This window comes from Aythya marila, assembly GCF_965140915.1.
Source record: "Aythya marila genome assembly, chromosome: 4".
Classification (NCBI taxonomy): domain Eukaryota; kingdom Metazoa; phylum Chordata; class Aves; order Anseriformes; family Anatidae; genus Aythya; species Aythya marila.
The window spans coordinates 61,761,935-61,783,241 of NC_139045.1; the positions used below are offsets into that span (position 1 = coordinate 61,761,935).

A 21,307-nucleotide genomic window follows, 5' to 3' on the forward strand; every position below is an offset into this window, starting at 1 on the left:
CTTTCCTGAGTTAAACCCATTGGCGTAGGAGTTGTGAGCCTGCAGCACTTCATGCATGCACCTTTTTGTGTGCCCGTGAACATGCGCGTGTATGGGAAGTGGGACAAGACAGTGTCTGTGTAGGAAAGCACTTTGGTATGGTTAAACATTCTCCAAACGCTTCATCAGATTTAATAACAAACTGAAAGCTCCCGTCCACCCACGTGATGTGAAGCATGCTTTATCAGTTGCTCTGGTATAAAAAGAAAACACTTTTATATTAGCAAACACCACATATAACATTATTAGCTTCTTTATATAAAGTATGCTGGAAAATACATGGCCTTTTTATATTTTTTCCTGTCCACAGGAAAAGCCTCATGACTGGCAGCTGGTTGCCTGCCCTATTATCTGAGTCTGCGTCCAGTCTGGCTAATTACAGTCACTGATTACTAAACACTGAGCAGCACTGTCACCTGCCTTAGCCTGACAGGATTATACCATCTGTGCCACATGGCCAGGGTATGGAAAGCTGGTGAAAGGTCACAACAAGGGGCAAATAGCCCTTAATGGGAGGTACATGTCTGTTTACAGACGTGACAGCTGACTGTCATTAGGGTATATATATGTATTCGCAGCTGAAGATACTTCCCAAGGAAGAATTAGTGGTATAGGAAGTGTGATTTTTGTCAGATTTTTTTCCTACCCTGAAATAGGTATCATTTGATGGAAATAAACTAAATATCATATCAGACACACTGGAGTAACACAGGATCAGACGTTTTTCCTCCCTGCCACCTTAGAAATCACCACCCACTGTAGTAGTGGGCTGCCAATGCAGCAGCAGTAACTTAAATATTTGGAAAAAAACTCATCCAGATAAACTGCTGCAAACCTTTGTGCAGACAAAATTGCCTCATTTAAAGGAACTGGTTGGTTGTGTTCAGTTTGTGCTTGCGGGGGTAGCAAAACGAGCTAGTTTACATAAACAAGGACTGGGCCTTTCAGCCTGGTAGCAGTGCAGGACACAGAGCTCACATCCTCAGGGTCCCCCCTCTCCAAAATCCCTGCTGTAGCACACGTCGTGCATCCTCTTGCCCACAGCACTTGCAGCAACACTGCTCCTTCCTACGTGCCTTTTCTCATCTCCTCCCACGTGCTTGCAACTGCCCTGTGCTGCACCCAGCCTTCGCTCCTGACTGCTACTTTTCATCCCTTTCATGCTAGCAGAAGTCTCCTTCTTTCTTTTCCCTGGCACATGAGAAGGTGCAGCCCTTTACGGAAAAGATCACACGTTTCCCCTTGTTCCCTTGTTTGCTCTATGTCCTCATGTGTTTAAGTTTTGATTCTCCAAAGGGAATCCTGCTGTTTTTTTTTTTTTTTTTTTCTACATGTCTGGGTTGAGGCCTGCTGAGGTCAGAGGCCTAGCTCGTGCTCACTGCCTTGTTGTAAAGTCCCAGCTCAAATCTCCTCCTTTCTCCCCCTTGAGGGTCCCTCCGAGTTACCCTGAAATCCCTGTAATTTAGAGGCCACAGGGGCATTCTTTGCTTCCAACTTTTGGTTTCCATTGCTTCCAACAGTCTCTGTGTTGATTTTGTAGGCTATATGCACACAAGAGCATCCACAGAGAGTCCTGACTCTGCTGGTACATACCCCAGGCCGCACAGCATGCCTTGGGAAGCTTATACACTTCCCCCCCCACTTGCTGTCCCATAAGCCACCAGGACATAAACTTAGGTACACATCTCTCATTTATAATTCAGAAGGTCTGAGCTGTCACCCCAGGAGCTGGCGTGCTACTTGGTCCTCCTGGGAGGAGACCTGCGTCCTCCTGTTCACGCAGAACTCTACATTGGTGCTATCTTTGCCAAGGTCTTCTGCAATGGGTCCTTGAATGGGCTTGTTGCCAATCAGATTATGTTGCAACTGCCAGTCAGTGCCGTGTGACAGTTAATAAATTGAAAGAAGTCTGAAGCAAGGAAAACTACTTGGCACCATGTGTGCAAGACTGTACAAACACTGAAGGTGCCATGGTGCCACTGCTCCCTCCTGAGCGTGTCTACAGCTATCTGCAAAGAGGATGGCAGCACAAGCTCTAGCATGGTCACAGGGTTGTTGGTCTCCTGCCATCAGTTGTGTGGTGGGGACCACCACCACCACCTGATAAGGCCACTCCACTGGCCTTGGGTCATTGTCTGGCGGCAGTGTTTTTTGCTGGGTAGGACCTTAAAACCATGTTCCCCCAGTGTGGCTCTGTTGTTGGCCCCTGGGTGGGGAGCTTTCTCACTTTATTCTGGCTAAAGTATGAAGTATTTTCAGCCAGAAAAATGAACAGTCTGTGCAACTAAAGGATGATTTATTTCATTGAAGTCACAGTGTCACACACTCACTACCTTGCTTTTATTCTCCTTCCTTGAATGTCTTGTCTAAGCTCTCTCTTTTGCTGTCAAATTTGTATTATGTTTCTCCAGTTGCATTCAATTTGTCTGGTCATTATTTACCAGGTATTTTAGTATGTGAATGTAAGATAGATGTTTTACTGAAAAAGATGGCTATAAATAGCCTTATGTATATCAAATCACAGTTTAAAGAAAAACACCTGAATCCCCAAAAGGTGCATATATGTCATAAGTGAAGCAGTCTTACTTTTAATGATGAGCATATATATATATATATATTTTTTTTTTCCAAAAAACAAAATATAATTCATTTCATGTCAAATGGGTGACCAACATTTGACAACCACTGTGTACAGCAATTTTTCAAAAGGTATCAAATCAAGGTGTCTAATATTCTGTGTTTTCACATCTAACCCATGTGCTTTCCTAATGGTTGCTTGGATTTTTTTTTTTTTTTTTCTTGTGGACTCTTTAAAATTGATCCCAGGAGCAGACATTCAAAAGGCTCCTTCATGTATGCATATTCATGTACTGATACAGATAAATGTTCACAGGTCTGCTAATGAAATCAGCCAGTGGCATGGTGTGGGCAGCATCGCCATCAGATCAGGGCTGTAATACTGGAGTGGAGATACTCAGTGATGATATGGAGGACTGGCACAAGAACAAGGTGAAATTCAGTAGTACAAAGAATGATCTGGAGGACTGGGACAAGAACAAGGTGAAATTCAGTAGTACAAAGAACACTTTTTTTTTTTTTTTTTTTTTTTTTTTTTTTTCCCTCAGCTGGACCTCACCTGGATCAGGTCTGGTGCTGTGCACAAGTCTGGTCAGCCATGCTCAGAGCAGATAAGGGCAGAACAGAGCAGGTCTAGAAAATGGTTACTCAGATGAGCAGGGAACCTGGCAGCTTAATTTGTGAGGGACAGCCTTGGGAGTGCAGCTCATTTAGCTCCTCACGACAAATGCTGAGGGAGAAAAAAATGTGATTGCTCTCTCTAAATTTATCAGTGGCGGCAAATGCCAGAGAGGGAGAAGAACTATTTAAGGTGAAGGACAATGTTGGCATAAGAACAAATGAGCGTAATCTGGCTATGAATAAATTTAGGCTGAAAATTAGAAAATGGTTTCCAACTATCAGAGGAGTGAGTTCTCAGCTTTTTAATAGGAACTCAAGGAACCCAATTCCTATTCAATGCAATTTGATAAGATTATTAAAAAGCTGTCTGTGATAGGAGGGGACTAGGCTATGGCTTAGAAGGTCTTCTCCATCCCTGACCATTGACAGTTGCAGGTTAACTCAATGGAATTCCTGCCTTGAATATTCAGTAAGGTATTATATGGAGAAGTTTTAAAAACTGGGACTCAAATTGTCAAGGAGGTGCCCCAAATTTGTGATTCTTTGGACTTTAATGTCTCTTTCTGCCTCTGTTATGCACCTGTGAAAAATGGAGGATAATTCCACCCCTCCTCCCCATTTAATCACACTGGGGTATTGTGAAAACGCCCGCACTGTGGCATTATGAGAATATAATATTTACTGTTTGTGTAGCACTTGGGAGTGCTGTGAGGATGAGTACCAAAGGAAAAAAAGCTGTGCTGAAATTAATAATTTTGGCTGCACAGCCAGGTTTGAATTACATGTAGTAAATCATGCCTAGGGCAACACACTGAGTGAGAAGAAAATAAAATATTGAATAGCTGCTCATTAAGCGAACACCATCTTTTCCGTGAACTGAATGAGGCAGGGTCCCATGGAAAATACAGTGTGTGATTTTGTAATTAAAGATTAGAAGAGGGTTGAACTAAGGTTGTGCAAGTCTTTCCATATGGCTTTTCAGCATTGAATTTTTTTTTTTTTTTTTTTTTTTTTTTTTCCCATGTGCAACTGACCAGTTAGCTACCTGCATGCAGCACAACTCACACCTGGACTACAACTGTGGGGGACCTTGTACATGAGCAGCATGGAGGTGTTGTCAGATGGCACAGGTCCGGACACGCTGCTTCTCCCAGAAGACAGGAGGGACTGCCTGGGCGTATTTGGACAACCAGCCGTGCTGCTATCTCGCCAGTCCCGGTGCAGGGAGATGCTCCGGAGCGCATTGCGCTGTGTGAACAACGCCCACAGTATTCTGCCCTTGGCACCAGCAGCTGGAGAAGAATGGGAGAGCTGCACCAGCTTTCTCACAATGAGCTCCTCAGAGCTGGGCAGAGAATAGCGTTCTGTCTCGTGGAGAAACTCAGAATTTATTTCAGCTCGGTTTGGGACTCACAGGGTTTCTAGAAATTCTCTCTAAATACAGTTCTGGAAAGAGATTAAAATGCAGGATTTTGAACCAAGAAGCTTGAGCAGCCCAAGCCAACTGCCTTCCCATGAAAATGGAGGTGTAGAAGGCTTCGACTCTGAAGCTGCCGGTCTTTGGACCACCACACCAGCTGGATTAGAGAGTTTGGGTACCTTTGTTTCTCTCCTTCAGTCAAGGACTGATTTCTGTGGCTGCTCAGCTCTATCTGAAGAACCTGCATTTCCAGAGTGGCCTTTGACAAAGTGAGCACAGGCCTTGGCTAGTTCTGAAAATCTTGACTCAAACTCTTCAGAGGCCATCCAAGAAGTGTAAATGTTTCTCAACGTTTGGACAAAAATAATTATTTATAGGCTCACTCAGAACACCGAATACTTTACTGGATATTTCATGTGTGAGTTGGTTCACAGGAGTCTGGTGTGACTGGACATACTACACAAATTACAGACACACCCCGAACTTGAAATACTCCTGTTTTACCAGAGCCAATCATATTTCTATGTTTGCTTGTCATAATATGTATCTAATAACTGAATGTGTGCTGATGGCACATTCCTAGTAACCTAAAACATTATCAAAAACACAGGGCTATCTTCAGCTGCAGACCCTGTTTGTGACAGCAGTGTTTGCTATTGAATCACAAACCACAGAAAACAGTGATTTGCACAAGAACGGCGAATGCATAAGAAGTGTGGTGAACTCCGCTTTTGCACAGGAAGAGGGAAGGAAGAAAAACATATTTATCTTACTCGTGGCTAAACGATAGTGCAAACCAGTAATTATGTATAAATTATGACCTTGCCCCCTTGAAGTCAGCTCCTCAGTAAACATGACCACATTTGACTTCCATCCCCTCAACAGTCCAAAGCGTGATACATGCATCATTGTTTTCAGAGCAAGTTAAATGCTTCTCTTGAGATATTTTTTTTTTCAATGACAACCTATATTTTCAGAGATCAAGATCTTAAACGAAAAGCTGGTCTTTCCCAGGTCTGGGGGATTGTCATTGAATTATAAAACTTTGACAGTGTAATATTAGCTTTTATAAATTTTGATCTTTCCTTTCACACTTTTCTATAGCTAAAAGGTGTTAAATATAAGTTTAAAATTATTTTTACTTTTAAATATATACATGTTTTTCATTTTCATTCAATATTCTGTAATATTCTCAAACCTGGACAATTGCAGAAAATGAAGTGATAAAATAAACCCCTAACTAGGATATCATCCTATATAATCTACATGGAAGTAACAGGAAAAAGAAAAACAACAACAACAACAAAAAACAAACAGAAGGAATGTGTAAGAAAAGTGGGAAGGAAGCCCACAGAAATACATTATAAGAAACACAGATTTATTAAAAGAGAGCATAATAGAAAATCTCACTGAAGTGGAAGTGACTTAGAAAATTAATGGAATTTATTTCAACTTTTGAACAACTCTGATTTTTCTATTTATTTAAACAATACCAGGTGAATAAGAACTGAGCCTCTGTACTTGCATATTATCATGCTTTTTGGTGTAACAAAGTGTAGCTACACATAATTATCCTGTGCTATCAGTTGTTGAAGTGATATTCATTATTGCCTACCTTAAGCTGTCCTGTAAATTTGCTCTGCGCTGGTAAGCAGATATCAAGTTCTGCCCAGAGATAGAACAAAGCTGATGAGTAAAGGGAATCTTAATAACTAAGTTTCTGGATGCTCATATTAAACTTCAGAAGTGTTTTGAATAAAAGAAATTGTTGCTCCATGAATATTTGCACTGAATTTCGTCAGCATTTTCCTCTCTAATGACATTCTTGTGAAGTAGACAGACATTCACTTCCCTGACTTGGGATAATGCAGAGCGTGTTTGGGTGCAGAATTGCCCCGAGCAAATCCTCTTGTGTTGGGAAGCCCACTGCAGGAAGCCTGAGGGCCTTGGTATCAACGCTGCATGCTCCTGTGCAGTGCTGAGGTTTCTGGTGGCACCTCCCGTGGTTGCTGGAGCAGCTCCTCAAGACCCACCACATTAACTCTTCCCAGGCAACTCTTCTGGGATCCCTCTGTGGGCTTGGTGCGTGCTGTGTTGGGACAGGTACGTGCCTGAGGATGTACCACCGTGTTTCTGTGGAGCTGCTCCACATCCACGTATGTGAGTTTTGGTGTAACCCCCTGTCAGACCAGGCAGCTTGAGTCAACAGCTCCACCACAGCTGTCAGAGGCTTTTGTGGCTAGATGGGATTTAAATAATTGGCAGGGCTCACAACGAAACCCGAGTTTAAGAGGAACCCTAGCTTTACTCCGTGCATGTGAAATGCTGCTCACTGCTGTTTCTCCTCTGGGATCACAAATGGGTTTGCTCACATTACCCAACCAGGACTAGAGCAGACCTTTTTCCCACTAAGGCACACCTTTAAATACTTTGCAAATATCAGCAAACCGAGTTTCACAATGGGAGTTTCTACTGGCGGGCAGGTTGTATCATCAATTTTGGGATGAGGAAATGAGGCAGGACTGGCAGCTGGCTGCAGGCCACCTCACCATGCCTGCGTGGCACAGGGTGAAGGTGCCACAACTGGTGGGGATTTGTGGCAGAACAGAGCTCCACCCCGGCTCGCGAGTCTGCTGGGGAGCAAGGTCTGTCTGGTGGGTGTCTGCAATCCTCTCCATGGTGCCTTGCAGAGGCCTTCTGGGGCACCCTGTGGCTGCTCAGCAAAGTGCCTTGCCATCCCTCACATCCCTGCTCGTCACTCAGGAGCAGTGACGTAGGCTTTGTAGCGTGAGGAGGGTGTCTCGGAGGACAGGTTTCCAGCAGCTGGTCTGAGAGTGGAGAATCAGATACATCCTTTCCAATTCCTTTATTTCCTTTTTTTTTTTTCCTTTTCATTTTTTTTTCCCATTTTTTCTTTTCTTTTTTATTAGGCTACATCAACAACAAAAAAAAGGGGGTTATTTAAAGCGACCCAAACACTAAAAATATGCTGCTGTAGTTCGTGAAATAGGGAAGTCAGGAATTTGCTGTGACTCAGTGGCTGATTGTAAACTACAGCTTGGGCAGGGAGGGAGGCAGGGAGGGCCTGACTCAGCAGATGCCGGGGCCTTCAAAGGGATTAGAGCTGTTGCCAAAGCGTTCCACCCTTTTTTACTCTTTAAATGTCTTAAGTATCGTAGTCTTGCATTGCATTATATGTAAAAAACATGTACATTATTGAATTGGCACATCCAGGATGGAGAGCACTTAAACATCGAGATTTTCCTGAAGGATTATGGCTTGATTATATCTACATGTGCACACTATTTCATCACGGTGTAAGCAGCAAAATCCTTTCCATACAATTAAAAACCCTCAAGCTTCATTAACACGTTAGCTGGAAACATTTCAAAATAGGCACTCTGAAATAAAACAACCTGAATCTTCATCCAAATTTATTTATTTCTTTTTTACAACACAAATGTGTTGCTTGGACGAAAACATCCCGTCCCCCAGCATACCTCTGGAACTGACATAGTGCTGCTTCTCCTCTAGGAATTCACCCTTGTGAGACTTCACTGCAAGATGCTGTGCTTTCTAAGGGGCTAGTTCCCCATGCCTGTTGCCAACCCATTTCATAACTTCTGCCTCTGTGCAATCTTTTCAACTGAAAAGATAAAAACACAGGGAGTTGGTCTGTACTTAAAAAGTTTTGCTGGCATGGCTATGATATAATTACAATAGCAAAATCCCTACTGTAAGTTCAGTCCTGCCATCAAAAGCCCTTTTTGTTGTTGTTCTAATGTAATCTGTACCATGAACTGGTTTAATTTGTACCAGCAAAACAACTTTTTTTTGCTGGCCTAAGCTATTTCTCCATTCAGGGTGTTGGCTGTTGCAGGACGAATGCTTTACCTACATCAAGTGGAGATGTGCCTAGAAGATGAGCAGCCCTTTTCCCCTTGCCCTCTGAATATAAAAGGGATTTGGAGGCATATGACAACTGTTGGGTCAAAGGAGAATTTCAATCCACCTTTCAGTCTGTCTCCTTTGCATAAACCCTTTGTTTTTTTTGTCTCTGTCTTTACTCTGAAGACTTTCTGGCTTGCAGCCACTGGGTTGCCAGCACACCCCAGCACCGTTTCTGATATTTAAGGCATTTTTGGACTGATAAAATAAAGGAAACAATATATTTTACATTACCCTGAGTTAAAACCTCAGGTTCTCATCTCTGGGTAGAAACACTGTTCCACAGCCACCTTTTTTTGCATGCAGACTATTATATATTTTTTTAATCCAGCTGTGATTTTCCGTATAATGAATTTCACTTGCTGCTCCACTGTGGCCTGGTGACCCCTGATGCTCAAAACCAGGCTTTTGCACTCACCCAATGAAAACAAGCAGATCACCCCCAGGAGCTTATTGCAGGTGGTACAATGCAAACATCAGGTTGCAGTTATCAAGTTCAAGGCCCTTTTGCCTGCTCTGCACCCCGACGCAGCAGGCACATATGTGTACCAGCACATCTTCTTAACACCTGATGCTGTTGGTGCTACTCCAAGGATGGGAGCTGGGGAGTGGGTGATCCATTGGGCAGCAGTGGAGTCATCGACAGCCTCTCTCAAAGCTGTCATTTAGCCCATGAGGATAAGTACTGACATACAGAATACACAACGTTTTAATAAGTTCATTTGGAATATTGTTTTTTATATGCATTTACACAGTTTTTCTATTTAATGTCATTTCAATATTCTGTGGAATTGATACCAGATATAATAAAATACAACAAAGAAGGGAGAATTATATTATGCATATATATTTAGCCTGGGAAACAAATGCTTCAACCTGTTTTAGAGAACCTCCTAACACTTCCACAGTAGATCACCAGAGCCATTTTCACAGTATCTTCTGCCAAAAAAAGAAGCAGGGACAATCTGGAAGGAACAGGTGTATTGGCTCCTTTTGCTGTTTGAAGAGGTAAACACCTAATTTGCTGCTATTGCAAAGGAGGTAAACATTTAGTGCACAGAAAGTATCCTCCCCTCTGAGAAAGACCCACTGATGTCAACCTAAATAAATTCCGGCAGTCAATCTGTTTTCTGTCTCTCTCTCTCTCTTTGTAAAAGAAAAAAAAAAAAAAAAAAAGCTTAATATCCCCCCCAGGGAACTGGCTCTGATTTTGTATTGCAACTGCTTGTATAAAAGCCAAAAAGGCTATAAGAAGATAGCGTACCTGGGTTTCCTGAACTCTTCTTAGGCAGGAGCAGGGCAAATTTGGGAATGCTTTATGTTTAGTATTCTTATCTTAGCATGCACAGGTTTATCCATGAAAACAATGTGGGCTTGGTAGCACTCAGTTTCTAAGCATATTGGTCATCTTACTCTACCAGCTTGCTTTGGCTGGAAGGAAGCTAACTGAACCATAACCAGTTGAGTTAACCTTTTTTATGCTGGTAGTATGCTTCTGGCTTGTCATCGTCAGCGCCTTCCAGGATACAAAGTTCAATCCAAACTGTTCTCAAGATAAAAAAAGTATTTTTTTGCTGCTGTATGTGAGGAGGCATCTTGTTAAGACTTATCTCTGCAAAAATCTTCCCAGTTGTGGCAAAATTATAACATTTTGAAAATAAAACAGACTTGGTGGAGATTTAAGCAAAGCTAGTGGATAAATAATCACATTCAAGTGGGCCTGTTGGAGCACCTGAGCTGTGCCTGGAGAACCTAACCCACCTGCTCTGTGGGGCTTCACATTGACTTCAGGCTCTCTGCATGGGGTGGCTGCTGGGGAAATATGGAGAGGAGATGAGTTGGATTGCAGATGGCAGACCTAGACAGGAAGAAGAACAACAAAGGGTTCTTATTATTAGTAAATGACTCTTTTGTTTTATTTATTTAATGAAACAAACCTGAGCGTCCCTCTCCTGGTAAGTCCTTGTTTTTCTTAGATTGCTCATTCTCTAAGAAAGCTTTCTTCATCCTTATACAGTGATTTCTTATGGTGGTTAAGGGTTAATCATCTTCATGACTTTAAATATAATCTCTCTTTTTTTTTTTTTTTTTTTTCTAGATTATGAGATGATTTCCTTAAACTGAAAATAGGGCCAAAGCTCCTAAATCCTGGCTGAAGGGTTATAACATTAGCAGCAGCTCTTGAAATCACAGCTCTCATTAAGCATGACCTGCAGCAGTGGTTGTTTTTGATCTGATATCTAGCTCTTGTCTTTTCTCTATAGTGTTTTTCTAATTCTTTAGAGAGTGTCTGCAGCAGCTGAGTCTTCCTGAGGTTTGCATTCAATTTGCAAAGTGCACGTCTGAAGCTGAAAAATAAGCTCCATGTTTTTGTGGTGCAACAAGGTTTGCCAGGCCCCTTCAGAAACGACAGAACTGTATTGTGGTTTGTTTCAGTTGACATGGGCTGCAGCCGACATGTGAACTTTTCGGTGCCCTCCCTGAGTGCACGGCCCCCTCCCCTAGATGAATGTATCAGTGCAAATTTATTTTAAAAACACCTGCAGAGAAGCGGGGAACTCTGGTTTCTCGTTTTGGCTATGTGGTTTTAAGAGAACCGTGCCAACACCATCCTTCGGGACATCTGTGAACAACTGTTTTCCACCCACTGTTGTAGCCACTCAGTTTTAGAGCTCTCTTCCCTTTCTTGAGCTCTTAAAAGATCTTTTATAACATGTCCACTGGACACTTTTCACAAGCTTGTTGCTTTAGTCAGCCAGTACATGGGAATTTTTTTTTGATAGTCCAGAGGTCCAAGGAATTGCTGTACCCTTCTCACATGTGTTGGGGAAGGTATGCTACAGATGGTAGCAATACTGCTGTGCTCAATCTCGGCACAAGTTTGTGTTATTTTTTGTTTTTCTCTCTGATGGATAATGTTTCTTTTAAAAGGAATTGACTTTTTTAAGCTTTAGTCCAGCACCTCTTCCCAAAGCTGCTCACTAGCTCTGTTATGCTTCTCTCTGTTACCGAATCATGCACCACTTTATACCATCCAAAGGTCTTGCATTTTTCAAGCAAAATATGTTTGCCAAGTGAGAGTTTGCAGAGCCAGGGTCTCCCTGTGGGAGTGTTGAACATGTACAAATGTCACTAGGTTTTCCAAACAGCACCTGCCAGAACCCTGCTGGTGCACCACTACATCAGAGCAGGATCTGGCATCAGACCTCTCTCCAGAATGTTTTCCTTTAGAGGGGGTGGATTTTATTTTTATTTTTTATTTATTTTTAAAATATATGTACTTAGTTCTAAGCAGTTCTTTTGTGTCTCTTGCAGTGACCCCATCTGAATGACTGTTTTTTTTCCTCTTGCCTTCATCTATTTAATGCCTCCTCCTGCTTTGGCCTGGAAGAAGGAGAATTTCCCAGAGCAGTGAATTGCTGACTGAATGCTCTCTTCCACTTCTGTCAAGATTTGAAGTCCTCGTCCTGGGAAGATGTTTTCAAACTCCTCCTCATCTGTCTTTACTGAACTTGTGTTCTCTCTCATTTTTATCCTATTGATTTTTCTTTTTCCTTTGGTAGTATCTTTCAAAATTTGTTTATGCATACCCTTATCTGCATAGTGAGAGGAATGGTTATTTCACCTCTTTATTTCACAATATTCTTCCCAAACCCATGTAATTTCTCTGAAATTATTTTACTTTTTTACTTTTTTTTTTTTTTTTTCCCTCATTTTGCTAAAATATTAAGTAGCATAGAGCTATGACCTAGCCCTAGAGGATATTTTCTAGAAATATTGCTGCCTCTTTGTTTCCGCTTATCTTTTAAAACCTATCGAAGAACTAACTTTCTTACTTAAAGTGTGTGAAGCTGGGTTTGGTTTCACTCCCATTTCTTATGTGACTCAAAGTTGAAAGCTGTAGAAAAATTCAAGATCATTATTTCAGTGCTGCTGCCTTTATCAGCTAAACTAATCTATTTTAATAAATAATCAGTATTGTTTGATGTGATCTGCTTTTGATAAACCTGTTGTTTGCTGTCACTTTTATTACTCATCTTAAACTCTGTATTATTCAGATATTTCATCTGCTCTTCTGCTGTCCTCCTGGCATTTCTGTCAGAGCAGCAGGCTGGGCCATTTACACTTCCAGTCATTGGGATAGCATCCCTCCTCTGCTAGGGAACAGGAACTTAACTACTGCTTTACTGAAAAAACAACATTAAAGGTACGATGGCCTTCAACAGCTCTTAACACATTGAGACTACAAGTTACCTGGACTAGTTCATTTCCATATGTTTAACCTTATGTACCTAGTTCTAACTTCTTCTTGAGTATTTCTTCTGTTGCTGGTGACCTATCTCCACTTCTAAAGTGTTAGCTGATACTTATTCACTAGTCTCAGCTTACAGTTTTTTAGTTTATTGTCCATGTTCTTATGGTAGTTTTTATCTCCTTTTTTAAACAGATTGTCATCTCAATCCCACTTTTTTTTTTTTTTTTTTTTTTGTTTAATATGCTAGTATACAGTGTTTATAGTATAGTTCACTATTTATACATAAAAACATTGTTTATTGTGGTCTTTTTCAGCAGAAATTTTCTTAAGCGCTTTCCAGCTATTATTGATATTTTTATTTCTAAATTTACCCTTCCAGGTTGATTTTGTGCATAACCATTCTTAGCTTCATGAACTTGGATCTTCCACAGTGCCAAGCATATAATTCTGTTTGCACATAATTACGTCTGCTAAATGACCTAAGCAACAGCTAATTTCTATTCCGTGATCAGTTTTTCTGTGGCAGACTGAGGTGTAATGCAGACTTCTTTTTGTGCTGATACAATATGTTTAGAATATGGAAACCCATGCTCAGACCACTGGTGCTGAGGCCATTGGAGAATTCCTCCCTTCCAGGTCTCATAGTGATGTGATTAATTTTATTCCAAATATTTTTATCTTGTGCTGAAAATATACTTCTATTCCTCCTTTTTCAATTTCCCCATTTTCATTAACATCACGTTCCTTGGTCTAGTCAGCAAGTAACCTAAGAAGTTGATTTCATCTCTACTAAGATGGGGTAGCCTGAACTCTGTCAGTCCTTCTCTCTATTTAGTGAAAGCCAAATTTCCACAAATCCAGTTTCATTAAATATTTGCTATGTACTGACTTTGTCAACAAAAATCACAAATTATCCTGTAAGTGATAGCCAGCATCCTCGCACACCTTTAATTCAGCTTCAGAGTTGGTTAACTTTGTATAATTTTAAAGCAGCAGCTTTTTTTTTTTTTTTTTAAATAAAAAAAAATGTGATTATAGAACTAGCAGTTGTGTGAAACACACAAAAAAAAATTAATTAAGATGGCACAGGCAACATCTGTTCTAGTACATTACAGTTTTTGAATTCTAAGTACACAATGTGGTTACCTTGTTTTGTGTACATAACACATGTATAAAGGCTTTCCAAACACTTTCATTTTATACATCCCTATAAATTTTCATACTGAAGTATGGATCCTTTTAGCTGGAATTTTTCCAGATACTCTTGTAGATTCCTTAGGAAAAAAAAAAAGAAATCCATACCTAACAGAGGTATGCAATGTACCAGTCAGAAAGCACTGACATAAAGCAGAGACCCGTTTGGTTATGGTGATAAAGCATTTTCTGAAAAAGAGATATAACATTCTTCCTAAAACATCTGGGTCTCCCTAGTCTTGCACCTGAACTCACAAACAAGTGCACTTCATCTCTTTTGCAAGCTGAGTTGCAGTTAGAAATATGGTCTCTGCTGCAGCTTGATTTGGTTGATAAGTTCCCTTTCTCCGAAAGGGACTGGGAATAAGTGAGACAGTGGTGAGTAGTCCCCCCCGCTACCCTCCCCTCTGTTTGGGAAGGGTCCCATCACTGTGAAGCCAGAGATGAATGCATTGATTACTGCAAATCCTTGTTGGGGGGAAGGGGAGAGGGAAAAGCAAGCGTATCGATCGGCTGGGGTTAGTTGCAAGTGGAGGGAAGGAGAGGGAGGTGGTGAAGGAAGGGCAGTGGAGGAGATGTGGAGCAGGCACGTGGTCTGCTGCCACGGGAGCCAACTGCTTGAATTTCTGCCATCGCCCATTAGCAGAGGCAGCAGCAAAAGTGATTAATGTCTCCTTGGCAGATGAATAATTCTTGTGTTGCTTCCAACAGAGACTGCCAAAGTTGGACAGAAACCTGCTAAAGGTGCTCAAATCCTCCAAGTGGGGAGGCTGGATGAGTAGGCAGAAGTTTGCTTCCAAAAAAAGCAGCCTTTAAGGAGCACTTACAGGATGTGCAGCGTCCAGAGCCGATGGATGGCTGTGGGAAGAGGAGCAGGGTAATAAAGTGTGCTTTAAAGGAAAGCCAGGAACTCCTGAATTTTAATTTGAGGACTAACACTGACTCTTGCCCAGATCTGGGCAAGGTGAAATCTGCTCTCGCTGAAACCACAGGGAGGTTTTGCCTTCATTTCAGCAGGGTCAGAATGTCACACTCTTCATGAAGAGGGAATATTGCTGACTGATGTGGGAAGTCCCAGTAGTCTGGGAATAAATGAGTTACCTTTCACAGTGATTCAGCTGTAACTTGTTTTTACTGCTATGAACCACATCCTACAACCCCTTGCATATAAACTTAATATTAAGCTTTGATTTTAAAACACAGAAGAAACCTCACCAGCTGGTACCAACACTAGTCCAGAGGCTCAGCACAACCACGGGTTGCAGCGTCTTGTGGCCCCATTACGTTTCAGTGCCCCTCCCATAGCTGCTGAGCTGTGAGCTTGCCAGAAATGCCTTCAGTCCCTCATAATCAAAAAGTAAATATTTAATATGTGTTACCCTGCACTTAGCATGGATGGAGATGCATTTGTGGCACCTGCCTTCACGTTAGAAGAAGTCACAAGTTTAAGTTTAATCCCATAGCAGAGCTGAGGGGGAATGTGAAGGCTGGGGAAGGGGTGAGGGAACAGTTAATTCTTCGTCTGATGCTGGCTGGGATCCTGGGTTATTCTGCACTTAGGGCAAGGCTCCATGCCTGGTGGTGAGGGAGCTGCTGATCACAGCCAAGGCTAAAAGGGACCAGAACTGCCTTGTCACGGGGTCATGGACTTCTGTCATGATTCCCGTTCATTCATGTTACTGGAAAATGAAACAATTCCTCTTAAATTCAGGAAGGAATGCTAGTTTCAAACTTACGTATGTGAAAGACTTCGTTTCCTTATATTAGAAGGTGTCAGGTTAGCTTTTTTTTTTTTTTTTTTTTTTTTTTCCACACAGGCAGGTTGCTCCAGGAAAGAGCGGGGGGTTAATTAGGTGAGTAAGATGTCTCATAATATGTGAGAATTAAGAGGTTTCTGTTTGCATGGGACTATGAAAACTTTTTTTTTGTGGGTTTTGTTTTACATGGCTTTGTACCCTTTTAGTTTCACTTTAGTTTTTTGTGTTAGACTATGCCCCAGAGTGAGAACCACACAGTTTGACTTGGCTTACAACAGAAACGGCGTGAAACAGCAAAGCCTTGCAGTGAGAAGTCGTAAAACAAAGTCCCCATGCTCATCAGGGAGCTGGCTGCCTGTTGGAAAGCGTCAGGCTACTCAACTCCATGCACCGCAGAGCAATGGGGCTCTGTGCTAGACACAGCTTAATGCCAAACTGCAACTACAAAGGTTTGGATTGGTTAAATTTCACAAACACTAAATAAAATTTTGGAAAATCACAAAGCTGATTGTCATTGAAGGATGCAACTATGAAACATTTCAGTGTCCTGGAAAGGACCATTTTTGAAATGACCATTTATTTAATTTTCGTGCAGCTTATGCTAGGGCTTGTGCTAAATACAATCCTAAATAATCAAGAAAGTAAAGGTGACAAGTTTTCCAGATCACACACAGTTGTTTAGGACAGAGGTAACTAGAAGTTAAATAAAATAGCCTTAATTATAAGTGAATAATGAGGAGCTCTATTTTAGTTATTACCGTTCAGACAAAATTTCTTGGAGTCAATGGAGATAATTTTCAGAGAAATCTTCCATTAGTGATCAGAAAGATTATAAAGGTAAGTAGCACTTTACAAATAATTGGGGAAAGGATAGAGGAATATAATAATGCAACTCTATAAATTTGTGTACCCACCCCATGTAATGGAAGTAGTTCCAGTTGGTCCTGTTCAAGAAATGATACACCAGAATTGGCAACAGGTAAAAAGATAAGAGCTATAAGACAACCGCAGTAGATTAGTACTCTTTGGTTTGGAAGAGATAAATTATCATGATAGGAATATTGCAAATGTTTATAAGATTTTAGAGGTATAAGAAAGAAAATTATGCAGATTGTATGCTATTTTCTTAGTCCAACAGATTCAGAGGCACCTGGAGAAATTATTAAATAAGAGTGAAATGTATATAAACACAAGAAAATTTTCTTTCTCGCACTGTATAATTATGTGGAATTCATTGTTACCGAGTGATGTGAAGATAAAGAATATAAATGGTCTCAAAGGTATTAAATGGAAAAGGGAAGCTTCGTCTCTCTGTAGCAAACAAGCTTTGCCCATCAGTGAGGTGTGCAAGTCTCACATGGATGGAGCAGGGCCCTCCATGCATTACCCCCATGAGCATTGACTGCAGCTGCCACAGTCAGGGGGCTAACTGGTACAGCAGAGCTCGCCTTCCACTGTTGGACCTTCCAGTTTTGTATTTCTATGTCCAATTTTTCAGTTTGGAATTGCAGATTTGCTTAACGGTTTAACAAAAGCTGATGAGTTGGAGTTTCTGGTGGGACTGACCCACCAGAATTTTATGTCATTCTTACAACCGTCACATGAATCAGATTTATTTGCATTAAGGAGGGAGTCAGGCTGTATTAAAAAGGAATTTGTGACTTCTTAGGGAGGAAGCTTGACTTTAGAATAACATATTTTCCCTCTGAAGCCAGGCAACATTACATAAAGTTTCTGACCCTATATGATATTATTGCTTACGTGATTACAAGCTGCAGACGGTGATGATGCAGTATGAGTATGGGTCTAGTTGTCAAGACGTGATAAACAGACTTTGGCAATACATTCAGCTTCAACGGAGACTTACAAAACTTAGGATTCTCCCCCAAACTTGTCATGTGCAGTATCTATAGATGAGTCCCAGCAGTGTCCTGTAGACAGCCTCAGCAGAACATAGGCATCAGGTTTGTCCCCAAGCCAGAGCCTTGGACCTACACCTTCAGCGTAACACCAGAAAGCAGAGCCAGTGTGTATGCAGGTGCACTGATTTGCATTAGAAATTACCCCTGGCTTTTCTAGCAGTTTAACTAGGTCAGTTAGGGGTGTGATTGTTTACTCTAATAATTACCATAATTACCCTTGAGAACAGGCACCTCTTTCCTGGGGAATGAACCAGGAGAGTAATAATACCTTTGCACTTGTAAAATGGAGTCCAAAGTAGATAGATGGCTGATAGTGCTAAAAGTCCTGTGTGCGGAGACAGCCCAGCAATGTGTAATCCTGGAAATAGATACTGATATTTTGCCTTTCAGTAGTTAAATTCAGTTCCAAGTATTGATATTATGACACAATTGCTAAAGAAACTGAGGCAAGTAAGAGATCATAAAATCGTATCTAACATGATACTTATAAGAAAACAGCAAGATCCCAGGGTGAGCAGAGGGGCGTTTTTTAGATCGTTAACTTAAAACACACACACACACACAACAGACACCCACACCCATTCTGTTATTCAGAAACCTGAATATCATCAGGAAGTAGTGAGTCATCACCAGGCCATTGCCCTTTTTCATTATGGTGTCTCCTGAATGGAAAATTTAGTCTTCTTCTGGCCTTTGGACCAAGGCCTGTGTCCCCTGGCTCTGTCCCCCTCATTCCACGCATGCAGAGGTGCATGAGGAGGGGGCTGGGTCGTGCAGAGTGGGTGCAGAGAGCGGCACTGGCAGGTGTGTTTGGGACAGTGAGGCTTAAAAAGGGCCCAAACAAGTTACCCAGCATATTTTTAATAGCTCACTACCATAAATAAATGACAGAGAATCGGAGTTAATGCCTCGAGAAGGTCTGGAAGTCATTTGTATTTTAAAACGTCTTGTTAGCGTACATTGTGGCATTACTATTAAAGCAACCAGTTCAGCCTAATATAATATATCTAATTATATGACGTGAGCCTCATCTGATGACTTTTGCCAATTATATCTGACAGGGCTATTTTAGATGAGAGGCCATGTGTTACAGCAATTTCAGAAGATGAATATAACATAGCATATGTTTTCAAAAATGAAATATCCAGTATGTTATTTGCAGTGATTAAGTGCCTACCAATGCAGTTGTGAGGCAGGGAAGCAGGCCCTTCTGGTTTGTGAATTATGCCCGTGCTGAGTCATCGCTGCTTTTTTAAAAAGGTTTATTATGAATGAAGGGCTGGGTCAATGCCAAGTGCTTTGTTTCTCGCTGTTTCTTTTGTTCCCCAGCAAATTGTTCATGTCCCTGGAAACATGTGCCTTAAAATGAAAACTTGTGAAGTGGCAGGAGAAGCACCAAGCACTCAAAGCCTCCAAACAGCCTCCACAAGGAGTGACCCCATAGACCTGAGTAGGAGATGCTACTGAAAATGAAGAATATGACATAATCTATTGTATGACAAAACATTATCCCTTAAAATGAGTGTAAAGGTCAACTACAGGAAAACAAAGCAAAACAAGCTGTTAACATTTTCTGCAAGAGAAGAGAGATGCAGCCTCATGTGAGAACATCTGGGCAGAGGATTAAAAAAAAAAAAGGGCATCCTTCATTCTTCCTGGAAGTGTCAGATGGATAAGAAGTGGGCAGAGATTAGAGATCTGCTCATGGTGTCTACTGTGTCTTCTACTGCTGTTCAGACTGACTCTGAGCAGAGTTCAAAATTTGAGGGTTTGAGGAAAAAGAGAGAGAGCACAGGAGAGAGTAAGAGAAATACCCCCGTATCAGTGCTCAGGCCAACTGTACCGACACTGCTTTTTCTGGAGACTGCCCCAGAAAATGTCTTGTGGGGGTGCTGGATTACAGTGTCCCAGGCTGGGAGGCCACAGGAGTCGGTCTCTGAGATGGGAGGCACATAGGCCTCCTCGGTCTGCTGCAGGGAGCGGATCCCAGCTGGCTTGGTGGCACCTGGAAGGCACTGCGGCCAGTCCCTGCTGGGCAGCAGAACTCTGTCATTACCTATTCATGCATTCACGGCAGCATCAGACCTCTGGGCATGCACTGATGGAGAGATTTGGGCAAGGGGCTGGCTGTGGGGTGACAACAGCCCTGGTGGGGAGCAGCAGCTCGGACTCCCATGCTGTGTCAGTCCCAAAAGTTTTGCAGATCCAAGCCCCAACTCATGCTGGGGCTTCACTGGAATGGCAAATGAGATGCTCTGCATCCTCTCCAGCCTGCAAATCCCATCCTGAAACACTCCCAAAGGTCTCCCCATGTGCACAAGAGCAGGGAGCCTTACCTAGACTCTCACCAGCCAGACCTGCACATCACTCCAAAGTACTTATCTGCAATACGAAAAACTCATGTCCAAATCCCTTCCCTGCTGGCTGGCACTCAGACGTGTGTTTGTATCCTAGGAAAGCCTAATTACTTCACTTCAGGGTATTCTGGGACAGATGTTCTCCAAATCTCTCGTTCAGGTTTTTCAACTTTGGCTAAATATTTACATTCTTCAGCTGCCCCTACCCTCAGCTGAGTGTGTAACCACTTAACTATGCAGTAACTTTCTCTTTCGCTCTACCCCAGTAGATACCTAATTGTTTTGAAAAAAAGTGAAGCAATTTTAACAGGAGGGACTGAGAGCCCTCCGAACACCCACCGCCTTCATAGCTAGATTGCTGCTGAAAATTAGAAGCTGGTTGTTAAAAGCCTTCAGGCAAAAAAAGAGCTCTTCCACCTCTCACATGAAGTCTTTAATCACTAGATTACAGGATAAAAGGCAGAGAGGGTGAGGAGGGAGCACTGTGTGTTTTGTGGGAAAGGCCTGTCTTAGGTGTTGAAAGCCAAAAGAGCATTCATGGTCAAGGAGAAGGAAATAATGTCCATTGGCACGGCATCACCTAGCTCTCTTAAGAGGTTTAACTTCTCATCTTTCCTTGACTTGTCAGAGATAATTTAGGTGGCTCCCTATTCAGTGTGCAAGCTGGAGGATGCCTATGAAAAGTGCGGACAGAGATTTCCATCCTGCCTGTGGTCTGAGCTGGCCAGATGAGATCCAGCACTGATCCAGTGATGTATGTGATATTAGTGCATTGCTGCACTTCAATCAAAACACCCAGCTGAAAGGCAGGTGCTTTTACTGAGGCACAACACAGTGCTAACACAGCTAAACAGCCTCCGAACCACAACTGGCCTGCATCCAGCCAGTGAGGAGCACAGCCAGAGGAGTCCAGGTCTGCCTACACCTACCTGCATAAGCCCAATTATTAGTTAGTGCCAAATTCTCCACTTGCTCTAAGGCATTTGTGTGCTATAGTGTTAGGCACTGCACCATTATGCATTCATTGTATTTTTGGATGCTTGACTTCCAGTTGACCTGTAGAGTCAAATCAGAGCTGAGCTGGTGTAAAACCTGCACTGGGAGTTGCATAATGTGTGAAGTTCTCTGTCACAGATGTGGTGATCTGTGGCCACAAGCAGCCCAGCTTTGGTGCTGGGAAGGCTGGCAGTCACCTGAACATTAAATAAATACACCGA

At 42.0% G+C, this 21,307-nt stretch overlaps 1 long non-coding RNA gene across 1 annotated transcript in view; it reads left to right on the forward strand.

The window, feature by feature from the left end:
* LOC309877320 overlaps positions 1-12,184 on the forward strand; it is a 37,149-nt gene extending 24,965 nt beyond the window's left edge. Inside the window, exon 3 of the long non-coding RNA XR_014317348.1 lies at positions 11,921-12,184. This is a non-coding gene — a long non-coding RNA (uncharacterized lncRNA). The remainder of the gene's footprint in view (positions 1-11,920) is intronic.
* The last annotated feature ends 9,123 nt before the right edge of the window (positions 12,185-21,307 follow it).